This window comes from Somniosus microcephalus, chromosome 5, assembly GCF_052327205.1.
Source record: "Somniosus microcephalus isolate GS21.2 chromosome 5, FLI_Smic_1.0, whole genome shotgun sequence".
In the NCBI taxonomy this organism is placed as follows: domain Eukaryota; kingdom Metazoa; phylum Chordata; class Chondrichthyes; order Squaliformes; family Somniosidae; genus Somniosus; species Somniosus microcephalus.
Window position 1 is genome coordinate 165,241,480 of NC_140991.1, and position 24,653 is coordinate 165,266,132.

A 24,653-nucleotide genomic window follows, 5' to 3' on the forward strand; every position below is an offset into this window, starting at 1 on the left:
ATGCAACTGTAGATTGAATCTACTAAGTATAATTTGTTCACAGAACATTATTTTGAAACCTTTAGTTGCATCGCATCTTTAAAATGGTGCCAGCCACTCAGAATCTTTCATTGCCAGGACTGAATCTCTATTTCTGTTTTTGAACAGTCAGAACAAAACCTTTTTATTTTGTAGATGTCACTTAGAAAAATGTATGTACAAATTTCAACATAGACCATGAACAGAGAAGTGATATTGATACTACTGGACAAAATATCGGAAACATCTGCAAAACCTATAAACCTTTCTGCAAAGAACAATAGCTCTAGGCTAGCTTTTTATACAAATTACTGTGAAATAGTAAACCTCTTTGAAAATTATGAAAAGGACCCAACAATAGAATTGTTCCTTTTTTGGTTTCTCTCATAGTCTAAGAAAGCCATTTAAATACATCACAGACTAATGTATTTTTTTGGTCAGCTGGATATCTGAGATGTGCAAAAACTTATCACCATGTTTCAACCAAGTTACTTAGAAATCTACACAGGTAGAGTTTCTGCTTGCCCAGTGTGGAATGTGTACTTTCCCCATAGGAACATACCCACTTATCTAAGTCCAGAGATCTCTTGGGCAGGTTGACAGAGCCAAAACTTAGGGACACCCAGGTGTGCGCAGATACTGTTGGAGTTTAACCAGCTAAAATTGCATAGCACACCAACAGTCTTGCTGCTTTTTCCAGTTAGGACTACCCTACCCATTATGATAGTGGCTTTCAGGGTTATCTGGGTGAAGAACCCATGCCACAGTGATAGGTCTACAAGCTCCTTTAGTGAGCTAGGCCAGCTCAGTCAATCATCATCAGTGTCTCATAGCACTGCGGCCCTTCCGGGCTCATACAGTCATAAAGTCATAATGGTACAGAAGGAGGCCATTCGGCCCATCTAGTCCGTGCCAGCTCTCTGTCGAGCAATCCAGTCAGTCCCATTCCCCCGCTCTATCCCCGTAAACCTGCAAGTTTATTTCCCTCAAGTGCCTACCCAGTCTCCCCTTGAAAACATTGAGTGTCTCCGCTTCCACCGGCAGCGAGTTCCAGGTCCTCACCACTCGCCGCGTAAAAAGTTTTTCCTCACATCCCCCCTGTATCTCTTACACAAAACCTTAAATCTGTGTCCCCTAGTCCTGTACCATCAACGAGTGGGAACAGCCTTTCCCCGTCTAGCCTATCCAAACCCGTCATAATCTTGTACACCTCTATCAAATCACCCCTCAACCTCCTTTGCTCTAATGAAAACAAATCCAGCTTCTCCAACCTGTCCATGTATTGAATTACCAAGTCTGCCACAGTGGGTGGCTTGGTTCCAAACTTTCATCAGCAGGCATGTTATCTTGGGACTACCTCGACTCCAGCAGGTACCAGGAACTCTTTATGAGCGACACAGTGAGCAGCAAAATTCACCATAAGATGTGAGAGTGCATTGCCACCATTCGCCTCTTTACAGCATAGGCACACACCATACTGCATCAGTTGGTGGTATGGAGCTTCAGAAACATCTGTTTGCCTCTCTGCAACAAAATCATGGTAAGCACAGAACCCTAGATATATAAACAAGTGTTCTCACACCTGGACTCCAGGTAATGCCTTACAGAAGATGTCATCCAAAGTCTTCTTATTAACAGTACAATGAACATTTGCATTATTGAAGAATATACACAGAACAGCGTATGATGCACTAGCCATCTCTATGTTCTCGATCTCCAAGTCCAGTGCTTCTCATCACCACACCCTTAAACCATACCTTTAATCCCAAGCTCAATGGTAAAATGGATATTAAAGCCATGAATATGTGGGGGAATTTGGATAATTTCTGGTCATTTAAAAAAAAATCATTAGCAATCTGCACAGAGCAGGATTAAACGGAGTGGACTTGAACAGAATGCTTTGGTTGGGAATTTGGAAAGAGTGGGAATTTGGGGAAGAGGGAAGGAGTTGTTGCTTTTTGCTTACACTACTTGTAGTGCTTTGTGTTACAGGTAGATATTTAATTTCATTACCCTTAACTTAATCGAGATCAAGTAAATATTCAGGAAACTACTGTAAGATTTGAAATTTTCCGGAATTCAATCACACAACAAAACAGGGTTGATAAGACAGTTTATTGACCAAGAGAAAGCTTGTACAGAAAAACCTTTGATAAAAAGGGGCATACAAAATGGCCACCGGACCTCGTGATCAGTTTCTGGGACCATTTGATTTCTGTTACTGCAAGCCAGACAGGCTTGTGGATTGAGGACAGTAAGCCCGCGAAAGCCAGTATCGGGAAACTGAAACTCAGGGATTCTAAGTACAAGACAGTTTCAGGTAACAGGATGGGGCCCATCAAGAAATGGGTGGACAATTGAATGAACACTTAAACCCATTTACTGTACAAAGGAAAGACCGTTTAACAGCCATCAAGGGCAATCTCCAGACCAATCAATATGCGAACCGAGTTACGGTGACAAAGTAAAAGACATTATCGGCCAGGAAGGCCAGTTAAGCTATCACCAGCTCCCGTTACAAGACAAAGCGCCCCTGCAGAGATTTCTGCCCGCCAAAAATATTACAAAGACTGGACTATGATTTGGCGGGTGATAAGACTGTCCAAAAAGGGTATAACTATGGATTGAAAAGTCCATCAGGACGCTTTGCTTCACGATCCAGGCTTCACGCTTGGGGAACACGATTCAGCAATTGCGATTCAAAACTTCGGGACGGACTCTTCGGTTAAGCACTTCAGTTTCGGAACGTGGTCGGTGTTCAGCCAGACAAGGCTCGGCCACGACGGGAAGACGACGAGGGTGGCCCGGGTGCTCTTGTCGGGAGATCATCGACGACCCAGGCCGAAGGAGAAGACACCCTCCAGCGCTGCCTCAAAGGATAATTATGACGGCATAAAGAAAGCAATTCGGTACCAGCGCCCCGTCCCGGGGAAGACCATCAGGAAAACCGACGATCCAGGCCGGAGAAAAAGGACACTCCGGGCCGAGCACTCCCGTGCCTCAACATCCCATTCTCAGCTTTCCAGGAATGGACTTTCCCATGTGCATCCAGTTCTTCAACAACTTTTAACGGATTCAGTCATGACGAGCGCTCATCGAGGCTGTGTCCGCTGCCTCATCGCCTGAGAGAAAGAAAAACAAGCTGCGCCAGAAGATTCCAAATCCACGTGACGACGGAAAGCTGTGCCAAAAGGGCTGCGAACCCCCTCTTTTGCGAATCTGAAAGTGGTGAGCATGATTCCGAGTTCCTCAAGTCGAAACTTAGTCTAGGTCTAAGGGAGGGGGTAAGGGTAATCGTAATGTGTTTCCCCTTTTACGATGTGCCGTGTGTTCCCCATTTCCATAGAGTTAAGTTTATAGATATGTGTATGCTTGTAGTTACATTAATCTGTGCTTATGACATGTATTTCTTAATGCTGCAAACTGTTTAATAATAAAAGCATCCATTTCGTGCTATTCAACCTGGTCTACTGAGTTTTTCTCTGCACTACAGTTCCCTGCACCTAAGTCCAAGGTCTAGAACCGTAGGGGAGAGTGGGTCGAACCACTCAAGGGTAATTATTGCACGAAGCCTGGTAGGAGACCGGAACGAGCAAGAGAAACCCCCTACAGAGATGGCGACCGTGGCAGGACCTTGGCAGCAGGAATGTAGTGTGTTAGATCAAGGTTTGAATAAGCGAAATGTGATGGATGAGAGAATAGCGGATTATGTTTTTGGGAAGGTAAACCTTACAAAACAGTGGATATCTGACCTATTGAGAGATAGGCGCCCGCTAGACACAGCCATCAAGTGGACAGAAAGTAAAGAGCATAAGAAATCGGTAGAAAAGGCGGTCTGGCTGACGTGTTACAAGAAGCAAGTCCAGCTTTTGGACCAGGTCGTTGTGGCACAGACAGCCCAGATCAAAGGGCTGCTTACAGAAGTAGAGGAAAAGGTTGCGGGAGGTCAGAAACTGATTCAATCGCTTATCGCGCTGAATCAGGAAAGCCAATCCATAACTCACCACCATGAGACCAGGATAGAGTATTTGGAATGTCAAGTCATTGAGGCCAAGGCCAGTGAAGGTAGAATGAAAGAGAAGTGTTTCCGCCTAGCTAAGCAGATAGCGACACAGGAGGAAAGAATCTTGGGGGCTAGGGCAGCTGATAAGATGGCCATGGAGGATAGGTCTGAGAACACCGAGCATAGCCCTTGCCACAGGGAGCTAGAGGACCTGAGAATGGCCCTAGCAAAGGCAAACGGCTTGGTGTGTCTCATAAACCCGCCAGCGAGCCAGCTACTGTTAGCCAAGGAATCAAAAGGACCAATTCCACAGGAGGCAGTTAGGGTACCAACCCCCGAGCGCTCAGCACCTCCCGCCTATACCGAGTCTTGGACTCCGGGGGAGGAAACGGAGAAGTCAGACACAGAGGTTCTTGAGGTAGAGCAACACCAGGTAGTAGAGTCGGGGCCGGCGCCGATGTGTCCAACTCGACACCGGAGGCTCGGTCCGAACGAAGACAATGGCGATGACGGACCTCTCGTGAATCAGATCATAATGCCCCACAGCGCACAACAGCTGAGGGCAATGATAAGTCACATCCCAAAACTCTCCGAGTCAGGAGATCCCTCCGTCCATTTTAGGGACGTGGAGCAAACCGCAGCAGTTAATGACTGCGACGGGGCTGAACAGTCCAAAATGCTGCTGTTCTCCCTGGACAGCTCGCTCCTCCAGTGTCTCCCTGACGAGAGCAAAAGAGGGCGAAAGACGTACGAGGAGATACGGGATGAGATCCTGGAGATTATAGGGGAGGGTGACGGAACTCCGTTCCTCTGATTGGAAAGGACGGTACAGCTAGAGGGAGAACCCCCACGGGTTTTCGCCGGAAGGTTGTGGCCAGTGTACCGGCGCAGCTGCCCGGGAGGACCGGACCGGAACGCGCTAAATGATGACCAAAGGGCTCATTGGCTCCGGTGTCTGGTCGCCAATTGCTTGCCACCGGTGAGGGAGCAGGCCAAAGCATAGCTTGACCCCACTAACCCCCGCTCCACGGAGGACGTAGTACTTGATCAGCTCACGATAAGTTACAGGAACAACAAGAGTAGGGATGTGCCTTCCTCAAAAGGAAAGGTGCATGAGGCGAGGCCTGCAGCTCCTGCTAAAAAGGAATGGCATCAGGAAGGGAATCGCGCCCCCCCAAGCCAAGAGCAGTTGTTACGGGTGTGGAAAGGAGGGTCATTGGCGCTGAGACTGTAAAAATCCCTGGAAGGATTTAAAGGGAAAAACTTCCCCAGCCCCGGCACCAGGAGATGGTGCGGTTGTGGATCCCGCTGCGATTGAGTCAATCATACAGACAATGCGGTCTCTGATGACCTCGCAGGGGAAAATAGCTGTCACCACCGGCCTTGCTGCTCCTGAAACTCCGATCACTGTACCCAAGTGACTAGAGTCGGCGCAGCCCGTCTACCTGTGTCCGCTCCGCTACGATGCATGGAGATGACCCCTCATAGAGATGGAGGTGGAGGAGGTGAAGGAAACTTATCTGTTGGACACGGGAGCATCGTGCACCCTAATCCACGCAGATAACCCCACCACCTCGCCCCTGTCCACCGGGGTCCCATATCGTCTGTTGCGCTTCACAGGCGAAGAACAGGCTGGCGCACATTCCCTTCCCCTCTCCATTCATTTAGGGCCACTCCACACCACGTGGAAGTGTATCCTGATGAAGTGGGAAGAGGGAGGTGGAACGGGAGTCCTGGGGTCTGATTTCTTGGTAGCCCATGGGATCCACGTGGACCTGAGAAATCATTGTCTCTGGGGAGAGGGTGCGAGTGTGAGGGAGATAGAAGGTGTTAAGGAAACCCCTACGAAGGCGCGGGTTGGTCGGCGAGAAGTAAAATTCTTGGGTCTAACCCTATGCGCGGGCGAGAGAACTGTAGACCAGGAGGATGAGCCGGAATCGGTGCAAAATCCGCTGGTCTGCGACACTCGTACAGTAGAAGTGTCCCGACACAAAAGGTGGTTTAGCATGAAGCGATGCAAACTGTTTAAGTCAGGTGCACAAGGGCCAACACAACAACAGTGGCCAGGTCTGAGGACAAAAATCCTCAGCCTGCGACAGAGTCACAGACCACACAGGCTGGAACAGTGGCCTGCGTGAAGGGAGGAGTCATCCCATTGGAGTGGGAGGTCTCCCCTCTGATTTGGGATTCGGACGGGGAGGAGCCCGAACGGCTCGGCCCCGCCCTTGACCCGATCACGGAGGAGGATGAGTCAGAGGACGAAGATCCCGCCCTCGACTCAAGCTTAGGGGAGGTAGGGATTGGGGGCGGAGACTCACTACCTGTAGGGACAGGTGAGGTGGAGTCGGACGCCACAGATTCCGGCCCCGGGGGGGCGGAGCCTGAGGGAAGGGAGCCGGAGCCGGCAGCTGTGGTGGAACCACAGGCTGTGACGGTGAAAGTCCCAACCCCCGGTCCGTCAGCCCTGGGAGCCTCACCCAAGGCAGCCCCTCGTAGGTCGACTCGAACACCCCAGCCCAGAAAGCAATGGCCAAATTCTCCCTATCTTCCCCAACCTCGGTCCAGAGCAGCCCAAGAAAGGCACGATTCCCGTTCAGCAGCGACAGGCTGCGGGGGATCAAAGCCAAAGGTCAGTGCAGCCCCGCCACAGGGAGCGGCACGCTGCAGCCCTCACAGGAATTAGGTAGGCCGCCCGGAGGAGGGCGGCGCTGTACATAGGTTTAGGTAATGATGAGTTAAGTTAGGTAATTGTAATGATAGTTTAAGGTGTGTAAAGTTTAAGATGATGGGGATGTTTAAAAGGTAGTTTTTGGAGTCTGCCCAGAATGTGTGGTTGTTTGGAAGCGGGGTCAGGGGACCCCAGCGTCCGTTTAATTAAGCCAGCACCTATTGGGAGCCTGGCTACATCATCTTATCGATTACAGAAACCAGAGATACGATGGAGAGGATTCTCGTGATACTCACGGCGATCGGGTGTGGGCTGGCCTACCGGGGCCGCACCAAGGACGTCATCATGTTCGGATGTTCCGGGGACACAGCCCCCATCGCGACGGATGGGACGGGGAAGCGAGAGGTTGAGGAAACCGCCACATACTTCCACCAAGGGAGATGGCCAGGTTGGCTGGGAACGAATTCTACGGAATACTCCAGCAATTTCGGTTTCGCCTACCAAGAGACTTCGTTAATGTGCCCTCAGGTGAGGATCCTTGCACCCAGAGTCAGCGTTACCGTGGGAAAGAGGATCTGTTTGGTGTGTAATGAGAACGTCCCGTTAAGTAGATGGTGATGGTTACGAAAGCTGGGGAAGGACATGAAGAACTCTACCATCGAGTGGGAACGACTGGGTAACAATACCCATCGGACAATTACGGGGACTCACGGACAATTACGTGTGTGTTGGGACAAATGGTGGGAACCAGATGAAGGGATATATGTCTGTATGTGGGGTTCGAAACGCGTTTGCCCCAAGGGCGTATCCATCTTTTTCCAGAGGCAGTGGCAAGATGAAGGAAAGGGGATGAGTTGGGATGTCAGCACTCGGGCGTGCAGAGCCCCATACTTCCAGATTCCAGTAAACGCCACTGAACTCACCACCCGCCCACAAAAGCCCCTGCCCACGATTCCGGTAGCACTAGCCCAGAAGGAAGGGTGCCCCACCACCACAAAGGGACCCGGGAACGGTCTAGTATTGGTACCAACCGGTCAGGTGCTGTACCAAGGGGTACACTACGCGGTGGCCTCAGTGATTTTAAACCTCACTGAGGTACGATTGCTGGAGTGGTGTCCCAGGGAGACGGAACAGTTGTACCAGGTACTGTTAACCCGAATGTTCAGACAATTTTACGAGTTTGATGCCGACATCGACAAGGCCAAATTATACACCACACCACAGGAAGTTTTGGATCGGGTAGGAAGGCAAAGAAGGGGTATTGTAAATGACATTTTCACTGCTTTTAATACCGGAACGTCTGTTGTCAACGCTCTAGACAACGTGGAGCTGCAGACACAGATCAATGGTTTAAAAGCCCAGTTAAGGAACGTACTGACAAGCGAGAATAAGGTAGTGGGTTCTGAGCTACATGAGGACCAAGCCATGACACTACACTTAAAGGAAATAATTGCTGAGCTGGAGAAACACGCTAGAACGGTAAATGCGCTCATTAAGGAGGATCGGAACGCGTCCGATCAGGCTGCGCAGAATGAGGCCTGTGTGCTATACGGGGTGTGGTTACTGGGCGAGGGCCGCAGTAATCTGGAGGATTTAAAACAAGGTTTGGTCCCGTCCTGGATCAGCAACAGGCACTTGCAAGCGCTCCACCCTTTTGAGAACGCATTAAGCCCGTGCCAGCTCAGACTAGCTGCAGAGGCATACCCAGTCCCAGTGGACTGTGGACGCTCAAATCACACTATCATGGGAATAGTGGTAAGGATGCCGGTGTTGGGTCCCACAGCAAAGCCCGCCCCGGTATACAGGGTGGAGAACATTGGAGTCATTCAGGGGGGTGCGCACATTCATTACGCAGTGGCCCCACCTTATGTCATCAGATGGGAACGTACGATGACAGGCACCAACCTCTCGGGGTGTCGTAGCCGGGGAGCACAAATCATCCTGTGTCCCCAGCACATGAATGCCTTTTTGAAACCACAGTGCGGGTTCAGAGCCGCTAGCGCGAAGCCGATAAATTGCACCATGGAGGCAATGGCAAAGGACCATGTGCCCCCGCAGGTGGCATATATCGGAGGTGGGACATACTGTGTCACCACTGCAGCGCCTCACTACCACCACGGACAGCAAGAGTGGTGTCCGGTCAGTGACAGCAGTTTCTGTTTCAAACCCAGGGCTGAAGTTCAAGTGGCACAACAACGGATTGTCCCCATTCCTGCACCCTCCACCATTCACCTCACTGTAAAAGAGAATTTCACAGACTTGCAGCGATTCGTCGCGCATTTTGGTTATGTCATTCCCCCTCTCCCGAACACCTCACCAAGATTTTAAAAGCCGTTATAGTTTCACAGAAGCATTTCTACACACTGGAGCAGAAGACATTAGAGATAGGGAAGGACATATTGGACATAGTCACCCCACCATGGTGGGACCTGTTCACCAATATAGAGATCCCGGCCTGGATTAGAATAGCATCCCACATCCTAGTAGTGTGTCAGGTTTTAATTGTAATATTTTTATTGTTCATGCATTGCAAGAGAGGCAAACACCTCCAGAGGCACGAGAACACAGGAGAATGGAGAGAACGCTATGTACGAGTGGGGGAAGAGGACACCCCAGTGTAAGCGGCTAGTATTAAAAGTTAAAGCGGCCCTCCATTTTTGGATTTCAGCCTCTGCATGATTTAAGTGTGTGAATACTGTAATGTTATAGCCGTTGGTGAAGTTTTGTTTAGTTTGATTAATAAAAGGTGTATGCAGGTGGTGCAAGGGGCATTGGCCCCTTCACATCTGAAAGATGAATGTGTTATAGTTTAAGATGATACTGCCTATGATTGTCCAACTGTACACAAGGTAATTTTTTCTGAAATGGGAACTGCATGTGTCGTGGGTGTCATAGATATTTAATTCTCGGGAATGTTTGGACATGAGGAATCAGGGAAAATTTGCTCACCAAGGATTATTGATACTTTAAGCAAGCTATCAGTATCACAGGGAGGACTGTAAGATTTGAAATTTTCCGGAATTCAATCACGCAACAAAACAGGGTTGATAAGACAGTTTATTGACCAAGAGAAAGCTTGTACAGGGAAACCTTTGATAAAAAGGGGCATACAAAATGGCCGCCGGACCTCGTGATCAGTTTCTGGGACCATTTGATTTCTGTTACTGCAAGCCAGACAGGCTTGTGGATTGAGGACAGTAAGCCCGCGAAAGCCAGTATCGGGAAACCGAAACTCAGGGAACTGAGCATACATATTAATTGGATTCTAAGTACAAGACAGTTTCAGGTAACAGGATGGGGCCCATCAAGAAATGGGCGGACAATTGAATGAACACTTAAACCCATTTACTGTACAAAGGAAAGACCGTTTAACAGCCATCAAGGGCAATCTCCAGACTGATCAATATGCGAACCGAGTTACGGTGACAAAGTAAAAGACATTATCGGCCAGGAAGGCCAGTTAAGCTATCACCAGCTCCCGTTACAAGACAAAGCGCCCCTGCAGAGATTTCTGCCCGCCAAAAATATTACAAAGACTGGACTATGATTTGGCGGGAGATAAGACTGTCCAAAAAGGGTATAACTATGGATTGAAAAGTCCAGCAGGACGCTTCGCTTCACGATCCAGGCTTCACGCTTGGGGAACACGATTCAGCAATTGCGATTCAAAACTTCGGGACGGACTCTTCGGTTAAGCACTTCGGTTTCGGAACGTGGTCGGTGTTCAGCCAGACAAGGCTCGGCCACGACGGGAAGACGACGAGGGTGGCCCGGGTGCTCTTGTCGGGAGATCATCGACGACCCAGGCCGAAGGAGAAGACACCCTCCAGCGCTGCCTCAAAGGATAATTATGACGGCATAAAGAAAGCAATTCGGTACCAGCGCCCCGTCCCGGGGAAGACCATCAGGAAAACCGACGATCCAGGCCGGAGGAAAAGGACACTCTGGGCCGAGCACTCCCGTGCCTCAACATCCCATTCTCAGCTTTCCAGGAATGGACTTTCCCATGTGCATCCAGTTCTTCAACAACTTTTAACGGATTCAGTCATGACGAGCGCTCATCGAGGCTGTGTCCGCTGCCTCATCGCCTGAGAGAAAGAAAAACAAGCTGCGCCAGAAGATTCCAAATCCACGTGACGGCGGAAAGCTGTGCCAAAAGGGCTGCGAACCCCCTCTTTTGTGAATCTGAAAGTGGTGAGCATGATTCCAAGTTCCTCAAGTCGAAACTTAGTCTAGGTCTAAGGGAGGGGGTAAGGGTAATCGTAATGTGTTTCCCCTTTTACGATGTGCCGTGTGTTCCCCATTTCCATAGAGTTAAGTTTATAGATATGTGCATGCTTGTAGTTACATTAATCTGTGCTTATGTCATGTATTTCTTAATGCTGCAAACTGTTTAATAATAAAAGCATCCATTTCGTGCTATTCAACCTGGTCTACTGAGTTTTTCTCTGCACTACAGTTCCCTGCACCTAAGTCCAAGGTCTAGAACCGTAGGGGAGAGTGGGTCGAACCACTCAAGGGTAATTATTGCACGAAGCCTGGTAGGAGACCGGAACGAGCAAGAGAAACCCCCTACACTACACTGTAAACTAAATGACCTAATTACAAATTTAATTAAATAAATCAAGGTCATATAGGGATGGCAGTGCAGGCGGTGTGCCGCAACTGCAGCATGTAGGAGTTTGTGGAGAGCATTGTGATCCCGGACAACCACGTTTGCAGTAAGTGCCTGCATCTTGAGGAACTTCTGCTCAGAGCTTTTGAGCTGGAGTCAGGTGCAGATATTGCAGGGCATCAGGGATGGGGAGAGTTACCTGGACACTTTGATCCAGGAGGCAGTCACACCCCTTAGATTAGGTAGTGGTACAGGCCTGGTTAGTGGTCAGGGACAGGAGGGTGTGACTGCAAATCAGGCAGGTAAGGGGACCCCAGGTGAAGTGCTGGTGGAGCCTCAGCCTTTACCCTTGAGGGGGATAGATATTGTTCTTGCTGCCTGTGTGGATGAGGGAAAAGCCTGTAGGATGGATGAGGAGACTGACCATGGTGCAGGAGGCCATTCAAGTAGGGGGAGTGAGAGGGAATATAGTTGTGGTGGGGGACAGTACAGGTAGACTACCCTTTATCCGGACTTCCGAAAACCGAAACCCTCTAAAAACCGAAGGTTTTTTCATTCAGCGTAAGTCGTGCGTACGAACGAAAAAACCTTCGGTTTTTAGAGGGTTCCAGTTTTGGAAGTTCGGATAAAGGGTAAGTCATGCGCACGACCCCCCCGCCGGCCCCGACAACCGCCGACCCCGCCAGCCCCGACAACCGCCGACCCCCCCGCGGACCCCGCCGGCCCCGACAACCGCCGACCCCGCCAGCCCCGACAACCGCCGACCCCCCCGCCGGCCCCGACAACCGCCGACCCCGCCGGCCCCGACAACCGCCGACCCCGCCGGCCCCGACAACCGCCGACCCCCCCGCGGACCCCGCCGGCCCCGACAACCGCCGACCCCCCCCCGCGTACCCCACCGGCCCCGACCCCCGCCGACCCCGACTGACTTACGCTGAGCATCAGCGTAAGTCGTGCGCACGACCCCCCGCCGACCCCCCCGTGGACCCCCGCCGACCCCCCCGCGGACCCCCGCCAACCCACCTTCCGAAATCCGAAATTCTCCTTTATCCGAAACCCAGCTGGTCCCGAGGTTTTCGGATAAAGGATAGTCTACCTGTATAGTCAGGGGGATAGATGCTGTTCACTGCTGCCGTGACCGAGAGTTCTGAAGGTTGTGTTGCCTGCCCAATGCCAGGGTTAAAGACATCTCCTCATGGCTGGAGAAGAACTTGGAGTGGGAGAGGGAGGATCCAGTTGTCATGCTCCATGTAGGAACCAACAACATAGGTAGAACTAGGAATGAGGTTCTGCTGAGGGAGTTTAAGGAGCTAGGGTCCAAATTAAAAAGCAGAACCTCAAAGGTAATAATCTCTAGATTGTTACCTGAGCCACGTGCAAATTGGCATAGGGACAAACAGATTAGAGGTTTAAATGAATGGCTCAAAGAGTGGTGTGGGAGGAAGGGGTTTCAGTTCATGGGGCACTGACACCAGTACTGGGGAAAGAGGGAGCTGTTCTGTTGGGACGGGCTCCACTTAAACCAGGCTGAGACCAATGTCCTGGCGAACCGAATAACTAGGGCAGTAGACAGGGTTTTAAGCTAATGAAGGGGGTGAGGGGGGTGGCGGAAGGATTCAAGAAAGAGTAAATTTAAAAGCAGTGAGAGAAATGTCAAGGCTCTAGAGCAGAGTAGAGTTTTGGGTAAAAATAAGCAGATTGGGTCAGGAAGGAACAGAGAGAGTAACAAAGGTACTAAAGCATCAGTGACTAAGGTGACATCAGGGCAAAAGAGAAATAAGTCAAAGCTAAAGGCACTATGAATGCGCAAAGCATGCGACAAAATAGATTAATTAATAGCGCAGATAGAAATTAAGAGGTTTGATCTAATAGCCATAACAGAGACGTGGTTGCAAAGTGGCCAAGGTTGGGAACTAAATATTCCAGGATACATAACTTTTAGAAGGCATAGGCAAAATGGAAAAGGAGGAGGGGTAGCCCTGATAATAAAAGATGGGATAAAGACACTAGAGAGAAAGAATCTTAGCTCCAAAAATCAAGAAGTAGAATCAGTATGTGTGGAGCTAAGAAACAGCAAAGGGCAGAAAACATTGGTGGGAGTTATTTATAGGCCCCCAAACAGTAGTTGTAGGGCAGAGTATAAATCAGGAAATTAGACGTGTATGTAACAAGGGTAAAACAGTGATCATGGGGGACTTTAATCTACATATAGACTGGGCAAACCAAATTTGCAGTAATAGTGTGGAGGACGAATTCATGGAATGTATGCAAGATAGTTTTCTAGATCAGTATGTTGAGGAACCAACTAGGGAACAGGCTATTTTAGACCTAGTATTGTGCAACGAGAAAGGGTTAATTAATAACCCTGCAGTAAAGACGCCTTTAGGGAAGAGTGACCATAATATGATAGTATTATGTCCGTGTATAATTGAGACACGGACTGCAGGAGTTGATTATAACAAGTCTTTACTGAATGGAGACAACCTGGAAACTGAAACTACAGAAGCCTGCTAGGGCCTTTTATACAGGGGTGGTCACTGCCGGTACTGCAGTCTAAGACCAGTTATTCCCTTAAAGGTACAGACACAACAATTCCTCCCCTTTTAGATAAACAGTACATAACATTCATTTAACAACTAAATAGTAACTAATTACAATTACAATTACGGTTGCTAGATGCATTGGTTGAAGTTAAGCAATTATAAGTCCAGTCTTTGAGGAGGCTTTCTGATTCTGTCTGGATAACGCCTCTTTGGGGTATCAGGTTCTTCTGGCAAAGTTGAGTCGGGATCAATGTCGTTGTTTGGTTCGTCTGCTTCCAATATCACCGATTCTGCGGTAGATGCAATTGGTACTTAGGTTTCATCGCCAGGTGTAGCAGATCGTTGTGTGGAGTTGACGTTTTCCAGTGACTCTAGAACCTGGTCAGCATGGCGTCTTACAATGCTCTCTCCAACGTCCACGGTATACATTAGAGGTCCTTGCCGTGTACAGATCGTTCCTGGCTGCCATTTCTCTGTGCGGTAGTCCCGGGCCAAAACTGGTTGACCTATCTTAAAACTCCTGGTCGGCCTTTCATTCATATTCTGAAACTGCCTGTTCTCCACATCTCTTCTGATGTTTGGCTTAACCAAATCCAAGCGGCATCGTAGTCTTCGATTGAAGAACATCATGGCTGGAGTTTGGTTGGTAACCGCATGTGTCGCATTCCGGTAGGCAAACAAGAAGTTATCCACCTTGTGTTGTAGGGGTATATCTTCATTACACATTGCCTTAATAGCCTTCTTGAATGTTTGAACGAACCTCTCGGCCAATCCATTAGTGGCTGGATGATATGGGGCGGATGTGTAATGCTTAACACCATTGTTCTTTAAGAAACTCCGGAACTCTTCAGACACAAACTGTGGTTCATTGTCGGAGCAAATCTGTTCAGGCAGCCCATTCCTGGCGAATATGGTTCGTAAGACTGTGATAGTTTTTTCTGTGGTGGTTGAGGACATTTTTATTACCTCTGGCCACTTTGAATGTGCATCCACCACAATTAAAATCATCGAGTCCATAAATGGACCAGCAAAATCAATGTGCACCCTTTGACATGGAGATGAGGGCCACTCCCATGGATGTAGAGGGGCTTGTGGTGGGGCATTTTGGACCTTCTGGCATCCTGTACAGCTCTTGGTTATCTCTTCGATTTCTCTATCGATTCCCGGCCACCACACAAACGCTCTGGCTAAGTTCTTCATTTTTACCCCTCCCAGATGACCCTCATGAAGCTCATTGAGCACTCTATCCTTCAATTTGGGTGGAATTACTACCCTGGATCCACACATCAAGGTTCCTCTGCACACTGACAGCTGTTCTCTTCTCGGCGAGAATGCTGGCAGCAGTGGTTCACCATGTGCTGGCCATCCCTTCACCGTTAAATCATAGACCCAGGAGAGTGTCGGGTCATTTCGTGTTTCCTTTTCTATGTTTGCATTCATCACAGGGAGACATTCGACTATGGTCGAGTGGAATATCTCCACTGGATCCACTGCAAGTTCTTCTTCCACCGTCGGCAACGGTAGGCGCGACAATCCATCAGCATTCCCATGCTGTTTAGTTCCTTTGTACTCGATGTCATAATGGTGTGCCCCTAGGAAAAGGGACCACCTCTGTAGCCGTTGTGCTGTCATTATCGGTACGCCCTTCTGAGGGTTGAAATGGAGACAAGAGGTTGATGATCAGTTAGTAGAGTAAATTTCTGACCGTGCAGGTAGTGATTGAACTTCTTCACCCCCCACACCAGGCTGAGGGCCTCTCTGTCAATCTGGGCGTAGTTACGCTCGGCTGAAGTTAACGAGCGTGACGCAAAAGCTATCGGCCTCTCTGAACCATCAAGGGATTTATGTGACAGTACTGCCCCAATGCCGTAGGGAGACGCATCACACGCCAGTCTTATCGGTAGTGATGGGTTGTAGTGAGCCAATACTTCTCTTGAAGTGATTAGGTCCTTACTCTTCTGAAAGGCCCGCTTACATTCATCACTGCATTTCCATGCTAATCCCGTTTGTAGTAGGGCATTCAGTGGGTGCAGAATTGTGGACAAATTCGGCAAAAACTTATGGTAGTAATTCACCAATCCGAGGAACGACCTGAGTTGCGACACATTTTCAGGCGCTGGAGCCTTAACTACCGCTTCAATTTTGTCAGGGGACTTATGTAACCCCTCTTCATCAATCACGTGGCCACAATACGATATCTGTTCCTTAAAAAACTCGCACTTGGGGCGATTGGCTCATAGCCCATGTTCACGTAGTCTAGTGAGCACCTGCTCTAGGTTGGCAAGGTGTTCACTGTCATCTTCACCTGTCACTAGGATGTCGTCCAAGTAACACTGAGTCCCCGGAATCCCTTGCAGGACTTGTTCCATCGCTCTTTGCCACATCGCCGGAGCTGATGCTACTCCGAATACCAGTCGATTATACTGGTAAAGACCTTTGTGAGTGTTTATCGTGAGATACTTCCTAGAGGGTTCTTCAACCTCCATCTGCTAATATGCTTGTGCTAGGTCAATTTTTGTAAAACGCTTCCCTCCAGATAGTGAGGCGAAGATATCTTCTATCCTTGGAAGAGGATATTGTACTGTGTGAAGGACTGGGTTCACCGTCACCTTGAAGGCCCCACAGATGCGAACCTTCCTTGGCTCCTCAGACTTATTGTTTAACGTTTTCTTCATGACAGGAATGATCGGTGTCGCCCACTCGCTCCAGTCTACCTTAGATAACATGCCTGCCTTCTCCAGATTCTCCAGCTCTGCCTCGATGGCTGGGCAAATTGCATATGGTACCGGTCTTGCTTTGAAAAACTTGGGAATTGCATTCTCCTCTATTTTTATTGAGGCGGTTATGCCTTTAAGAGTGCCCAGTTCTTGTTGAAATACCTCTTTGGCGTTAGCTAAGATTGTTGACAATCGTCCAGGAGTGACGTCGTCATCCTTTTTACCAGCCACCGTCAGTGCCTGAATGGAGTGCGAGTCTAAACTTATCTTTCTGATCCATTCACGTCCCAATAACGGTGGTCCACCATCTTGCAGTATGTAGAGGTACAATTTCTGTATTTCCTTGCCGTTGTATTCGACAGGCACCCTTATTTTTCCTCTGGGGTATACTTTTTGCCCCGTATACGTCGTCAAGACAATGGATGTCTCTTTCAAGGGTATGTGTGAGAATAGCCGCTCGTAGTCTCGTCGATTCATGACGGTTAGAGCTGATCCTGTATCCAATTCCATTTTGACTTGGGACCCTGCTATCGTGAGGGTGACCCAAATGGTTCGGTGATCCTCTTTTGCGATTATGTTGTGAAGTTTGAGACAGCTTAGCCTCTTGTTCCCGGATTCACTATCGCTCATCTGGTCTTCGGAACTACTGTCCGTCATCTTTTGTACTTTCCTGTATGGTTCCTTAGTAGCCTTTTTGTTGTCGTTGGTCTTCTTTCCAGACCTGCAAACTCGTGCAATGTGTCCCATCTTTCCGCATTGCCTGCATATTTTGTCCTTGGACCAGCAGTCCTTCTGGTCATGGTTTGTTCTGCCGCAGTGATAACATTTTGCAAATCCCCGTGTCATTTCGTGGGTGCCATATTCCTGTGGCTTTTGCTTTATTTCCGCAGCTCCCCTTGCTGCTGCTTCATACAATACTGCCACGCTGAAAGCCTTATCTAGTGTCAGCTCTTTCTCTGAGAGTAACCTCTTCTGGGTTCCTTCACTCAGGAGTCCACAGACAAATTTGTCCCGTAAGGTATCTGCCAGTCCTGCTCCGAACTGGCAGTGCTTTGATAGCTTGCGTAGTTCCGTAAGGTAATCAGCATTGCTCTCATCTTTATGCTGATTTCTCCTGTGGAATTTAAATCTTTCTGCTATCAGCAGCGGTGCAGGGTTTAGGTGTTCCTGCAGGATAGCAACAATTTCGTTAAAACTCTTCGCCTTCGGTTTGGCTGGAGTAATCAGGTCCCGCAATAGGCCGTACGTTCTTGCGCCCATTAAGTTTAGCAGTACCGATGCCTTTTTCTCATCGGCTATTTCGTTTGCCTCGCAATATATCTCAACTCTTTCCACATATGTGGTCCAGTCTTCTATTGCATTATTGAAGACAGTGATATAGCCAGTCTTCGGCATCTTGGAAATCGAAGATGGCGCCTCCCGCGCTTTGCCTTCTTCCTCGATTTAACAAAATGGCGCCTCCCGCGCTTTGCCTTCTTCCCCGCTGGATTAAGATGGCGCCTCCCACGCTTTCTGTCTTCTCCGCTGTTGCTAGCGCTGTTGCTGGCGTTTTATGCCTTGATGGCGACGCCCTATGGTCTTTGCGCACTTCCCCCCCGCGCTGCTGCTAACACCGCTCTCCGCGGTTTCTGTGGCAAACTGCAGCTCTTCGCGGCTTTCTGCGCGTTTAATTTTTTTTTTATTATTTCCCCATCGTCGGAACAACCCTGCGGGACTCTTGCCTCCCTCTTCTCGGGTCTGTACGCTGCCCGGCTTCGTAGCACCGGCCGCGCCCTGTGTGCTCCACGCTCTCTCTCTCTCCTCTTCCCGACAACGCTGCTCGGCCCCGTTGCAAGCCACCCGCTCGAGCTCTAGACCGCCGCAGCCCAGGAAGGATCAGTGTACTACCTGCCACCAGCCCGATTAGCTGAAGCACCATCGACAGGATAACCAAACCCCGCTCTCGACAACCTCTCCTGCAAATCTTCAACTCCGCTGACTCAGAGGCGGATGCCCATGGTCGACACCCGTTTCTACTGTTTCTTTCTTCCTTCTGGCCTCGACCTCTGATAACTTTGCTTCAGGGATGGATCCCCATGAGGTGGTGCAGACTGTAGGTAAGTTCGTATCAGCTCGTCACCAGTATTATGTCCGTGTATAATTGAGACACGGACTGCAGGAGTTGATTATAACAAGTCTTTACTGAATGGAGACAACCTGGAAACTGAAACTACAGAAGCCTGCTAGGGCCTTTTATACAGGGGTGGTCACTGCCGGTACTGCAGTCTAAGACCAGTTATTCCCTTAAAGGTACATACACAACAGATAGAATTTTATATTGAGTTTGAAAGTGACTTAGTTAAATCCGATACTAGGGTCTTAAATCTAAACAAAGCAAACTACATAGGTATGAGGGGCTAGTTGGCTAAGGAAGATTGGGAAACTACATTAAAAGGTATGACAGTGGAGGAGCAATGGCTAGCATTTAAAGAATTAATACATAATTTACAGCAAATATACATTCCTTTAAGGCACAAAAACCCCGCAGGAAAACTGGTCCAACTGTGGCTAACAAGAGAAGTTAAGGATAGTATTAGATCAAAGTAAAAGGCTTATAATGCTGCCAAAATGAATAGTAAGCCTGAGGATTGGGAAGATTTTAGAATTCAGCAAAGGGGGACCAAGAAATTGATAAAGAAAGGGAAAATAGAATATGAGAGTAAACTAGCGAGTGACAATAAAACAGACTCGTAAAAGCTTCTATAGGTATGTAAAAAGGAAAAGATTAGTGAAAGTAAATGTAGGTCCCTTACAGGCTGAGACAGGAGAAATTATAATGGGGAATAAGGAAATGGCAGAGAAATTAAACAAATACGATGGGCTCGATTTTAATTCCCAAGGTGGGTTGGAGTCGGGTTGCATGGTGGGCGGGTTTGGGAGCCACTTCTGGCGGGGACAGCTGGCTTCCATAGGTTTTGGATGTCTGACTGTCCCCTGGGCTCTAACTACATGATGGGTGGTACCCGTTCTTATGTATCCCTCTTTACTCATCTATCACATGCCCAAAAGACGTTCCATACATCCTTAAAGGATCTTCCCCTTTAATGTGAGTTATATCACATGATGCCCAAAAAGTATAGTCAAGTGAGGGTCCTTCTCACCAAACGGCCAGACATTTTTGTTATTCGTTCCTGGGATGTGGGCATCGCTGGCAAGGCCAGCATTTATTGCCCATCCCTAATTGCCCTTGAGAAAGTGGTGGTGAACCGCCTTCTTGAACCGCTGCAGTCTGTGTGGTGAAGGCACTCCCACAGTGCTGTTAGGGAGGGAGTTCCAGGAATTTGACCCAGTGACTATGAAGGAACAGCGATATATTTCCAAGTCAGGATGCTGTGTGACTTGGAGGGGTACTTGAAGGTAATGGTGGTCCCATGCGCTTGCTGCCCTTGTCCTTCTAGGTGGTAGAAGTCGTGGGTTTGGGAAGTGCTGCTGAAGAAGCCTTGGTGAGTTGCTGCAGTGCATCTTGTAGATGGTACACACTGCAGCCACAATGCACCAGTGGTGGAGGGAGTGAATGTTTAAAGTGCTGGATGGGGTACCAATCAAGCGGGCTGCTTTGTCTTGGATGGTGTCGAGCTTCTTGAGTGTTGTTGGAGCTGTACTCATCCAGGCAAGTGGAGAGTGTCATGAATCTTACCATTCATGTAGAAATGACTCATGAGATCACACTGGGCATCCAGCTGGTGGTGCCGTCCAAGGAAAGTATAAATACTCGGGCGTGGGCCCAGCTTTCTCAGGACGTTTCTGTAACCAGGAACTAGTGATGTAACTAGAACTCATGGTTGTGAAACAGTTGATTAAAGCCTTGTTTTATACTCAAACCAAGTGCTTAGTAGTTTTCTTACATCAATTTAATCAACTGTGTATCAGCTCCACGCTCTGAGTCATTTCGGGAACAGTCATCTACGACTTCAACTGTAGAAGGGAACTCCGACGTAGTAATCAATCCATCATGGAAAAACTACTCAGACCCACCCGTCTTGACCTGGACCCGAATTCACCTACAACTGCTAATGTATGGAAACACTGGTATCGTACCTTCAGCAACTTCTTCAGGGTGTGTTGTGAAAATGTTCCTGATAAATTAGAGATACTTGCCAATTATGTATCTCCTCATGTGTTTGACTATATTGAAGACTGTGTAGACTATGACGCCGCTATCATAATATTACAGCGACTATATGTTAAGGCCCCAAATGAAATTTTTGCTCGGCATCTACTGGCCACAACTCGACAACAACCCAGGGAATCACCTGACGAATTCCTTCAAAAGCTTCACAGGCTCAGCAAGGATTGTAATCTTAAAGTGGTCACAGCTGAGCAGTACCAGGAGGAGTTAATTCATGATTCCTTTATTAATGGGATTGCGTCTCCCTTCATATGCCAGCGTCTGTTGGAGAATAAAACCCTCAAGTTACAGGCTGCCTATGACCAGGCATGTTCTCTGGACTTGGCAAAGAGGAATGCAGATACCTATCTTTTACCACATGCATGGGCTGCTGCTATCACTTTTAGTGACTCCTTCGATAGGCCTCGGGTGGAAGCTCTCACTGATGATGACTCTAACCTAGCTGAAGACAACCCTACCCTAGAAGCCTTCACTGATGATGACCCTGCCCCAGCGGCATCTTGGCAATCTGGAAGGAAGTGTTTCTTCTGTGGAGGTGCATTCCACTATAGGAAATTTTGTCCTGCTTGTAACGCAACCTGCAATCATTGCAGTAAGAAAGGTCACTTTTCTAAGGTATGCCAGTCAAGAGCCTCTGTTAGTAAGAAAGGCCACTTTTCTAAGGTATACCAGTCGATAGCCCCTGTTAGTTTTGCAGCTACTATCTATAAAGCTGCTCCTCCCCCAAGAACCACTTCTAAGGTTACAGCTGTCAAGGGTAAAACTGCTCCTCCTCCCATCACAGCTGTTTTCCCCCAACGTCTGTCCCATGCAGCCACGAAGGTTTGGGTAAGTGGACACATTTTGAGTGCACTAATCAACTCATGCAGCTCTGACAGCTTCATTGGTGAGCAGGCTGTAGTAAGTTAAAACTGCGTATTTACCCCTCGGACAGGGAAATTGCAATGGCTCTGACGACACTGACCACCAACTCTTCCGGCTTTTGTCTTGTCGACCTTATTCTCAATGGCCGCACTTATTTCTCCACCCGAGTTGGGGTGCTCAAAAACCTATGCAGTGATGTGCTCCTGGGACAGGATTTCCAGAAACAACACAAAAGACTCACTTTCGAGTTTGGAGGGTCAAAGCCAGAGCTTACTATTTCCAAAGTACCGTTTTGTGCGCTTTCGGCGGCTTCGTTCGACGAGCCCTCCTTGTTTGTCAATCTTTCCCCCTGATGTAAGCCCATAGTCACTAAATCATGATGTTTCAGCCAAGATGATCTATCCTTTATCGAGGCAGAGATCTCTCGCCTTCTAGCTGACGGTATCATTGAGCCATGTTCATCTCCCTGGCGGGCTCAAGTCGTCGTTGTTAAAAATCCTCTGAAGCAACACAAGAAACGTCTTTGCATCGATTACTCGCAAACTATTAACCAGTATACCAACCTGATGCCTACCCACTACCACGCATCGATGAGATCGTCAATAACCTTGCCAACTACAAGGTATTTTCAACTTTTGACTTAAAGAGCGCGTACCATCAAGTACCGTTAAAAGACTCTGACAAAAAGTATATGGCCTTTGAGGCCAATGGTCGGCTTTACCAGTTTTGTCGCCTCCCATTTGGGGTCACCAATGGGGTGGCCGTCTTTCAATGGGCAATGGATAGCCTAGTCAAACAGGAGAATTTAATGGACACTTTTCCATATCTGGATAATATCACCATTGCTGGTCAGGACCAGAAGGAGCATGATGCCAACCTCCAGAAATTTTTTGACGTTCTCCATCGTCGCAACTTAACCTTAAATGAGTCCAAATCTGTGAAATCAGTACCATCAGTCAACATCCTTGGCTACTGGGTGGGCAATGGTGTCATCAAACCGGATCCGGAGCGACTTCGTCCACTTCAGGAGATCCCTCCCCCTACGAATCTCGGCTCTCTTCACCGGGCACTCGGCATGTTCGCCTATTATGCGAAGTGGATACCCCACTTTTCCGACAAGGTCCAGCCTCTGCTTCACGTGAAGTCATTTCCATTAGAGGCAATGGCTATTTCACCTTTCAACCTCCTCAAGCGACAACTGGAAAAAGCCACGCTTCGTTCCATCGATGAAAATCTCCCTTTCGTGGTCGAGTGCGATGCATCGGAGGTGGCGATCTCGGCTACCTTGAATCAAGGTGGTCAACCCGTTGCGTTTCTGTCCAGAACTTTGCAGGGTCGTGAGCTCCATTATCCTTCTGTCAAGAAGGAGGATACGGCTATCATCGAAGCAGTACATAATGGAGTCATTTTCTCGCTCGTCGCCATTTCACACTTATAACCAATCAGCGCTCCGTGGCCTTTATGCTGCATAACCGGAAACGCACTAAGATCAAGAATAACAAAATACAGCTCTGGAGGATGAAATTGGCCGCCTTTGGCTACACCATACATTATCGACCCGGCAAAGAGAATGTGGCCCCGGATACCCTCACGCGTGCATTCTGCTCTTCTATGTCAACTTTGACTCTTGCGGATCTTCATACTGACTTATGCCATCCTGGCGTTACCCATATGTTGCACTTTGTGTGATCTAAAAATCTCCCATTTTCTACGGAAGATGTGAAAAGAACATGCTCCACCTGTAGAATTTGTGTGGAATTAACACCGCAATTCTTCCATCCATCGGATGGCTCGCTCATACACGCTACGCAGCCTATGCAGCGACTCAGCATTGACTTTAAAGGGCCATTGCCTGCCTCAATGCGAAACACCTACTTGCTTACTATGGCAGATGAATATTCACGCTTTCCCTTTGCTTTCCCCTGTCCCAATATACTTACTTCCACAGTGATCAAATGCCTCGATCAGGTCTTTTCCCTTTGCGGTATGGCCAATTTCATCCACTCTGATCGGGGTCCCTCCTTCATGTCAAGCAAACTCAAAAGTTATCTTTCCCAACGGGGAATCGCCACAAGTAAAACGACACCGTATCATCCCATCGGTAATGGACAAGTTGAGAGATACAACGCTATCATTTGGAACGCTGTTCTTCTTGAACTGTGGTCACGCAACCTACCAGACCAGCAGTGGGAAACTGTGCTCCTTGACGTGTTGCATTCCATCAGGTCTCTTCTTTCTACGTCCACCAATGTTACTCCTCATGAACGATTCTTCGGGTTCCAGCATCGCTCCACTCATGGGATGTCCCTACCATCATGGTTGGCAGCTCCCGGACCCGTGCTGCTCCGAAGATTCGTTCGATCTTCCAAGAATGATCCCCTCATTGACGAGGTGGAACTAACAGACGTTAATCCCACATACGTGCACGTGCGGTACCCTGATGGCCGGGAGTCCACCATTTCACACCGAGATCTGGCTCCCTGTCCAACTGATCCCACGGACCCCACCGATAGAGGGATCCATATTAATGGTGCCGATACTCTGCGCTCCTTTGAGGATGAAGCCCTACCTGGGACATCGAGGCATCTGCTGGCTACTCCGCTGAATCAACTCGGGGAGCAGAGCGCTCCCCACAGGATGGCCACCCAAAGCCAGGACGCCAGACAATCACCAGCTACCAAGCAAGATGAAGCCAGCTCTGCGCCTGTGGGGACCAGCACCCGGAGTCACCATCTCCCCAGTCCCACTCAGATCGATCAAGGCGACATGAGCCCTGTCAACCTACCTGTATGAACCAAGCGACCCAGGGACCAAGACACGGTCCGAGGAGACGTGCCTTCTGGCCACAAACAGAAATCGAAACGACTGCGGCTCTTCGTGGTCCATTATATCCGCTGGAAGGAAGTTGTCGTACTTCCAAATCTTTCAGGCGGGAAGAATGTCATGAATCTTACCATTCATGTAGAAATGACTCATGAGATAACACTGGGCGGCCAGCTGGTGGCGCCATCCAAGGAAAGTATAAAAACTTGGGCATGGGCCCAGATTGCTCAGGAT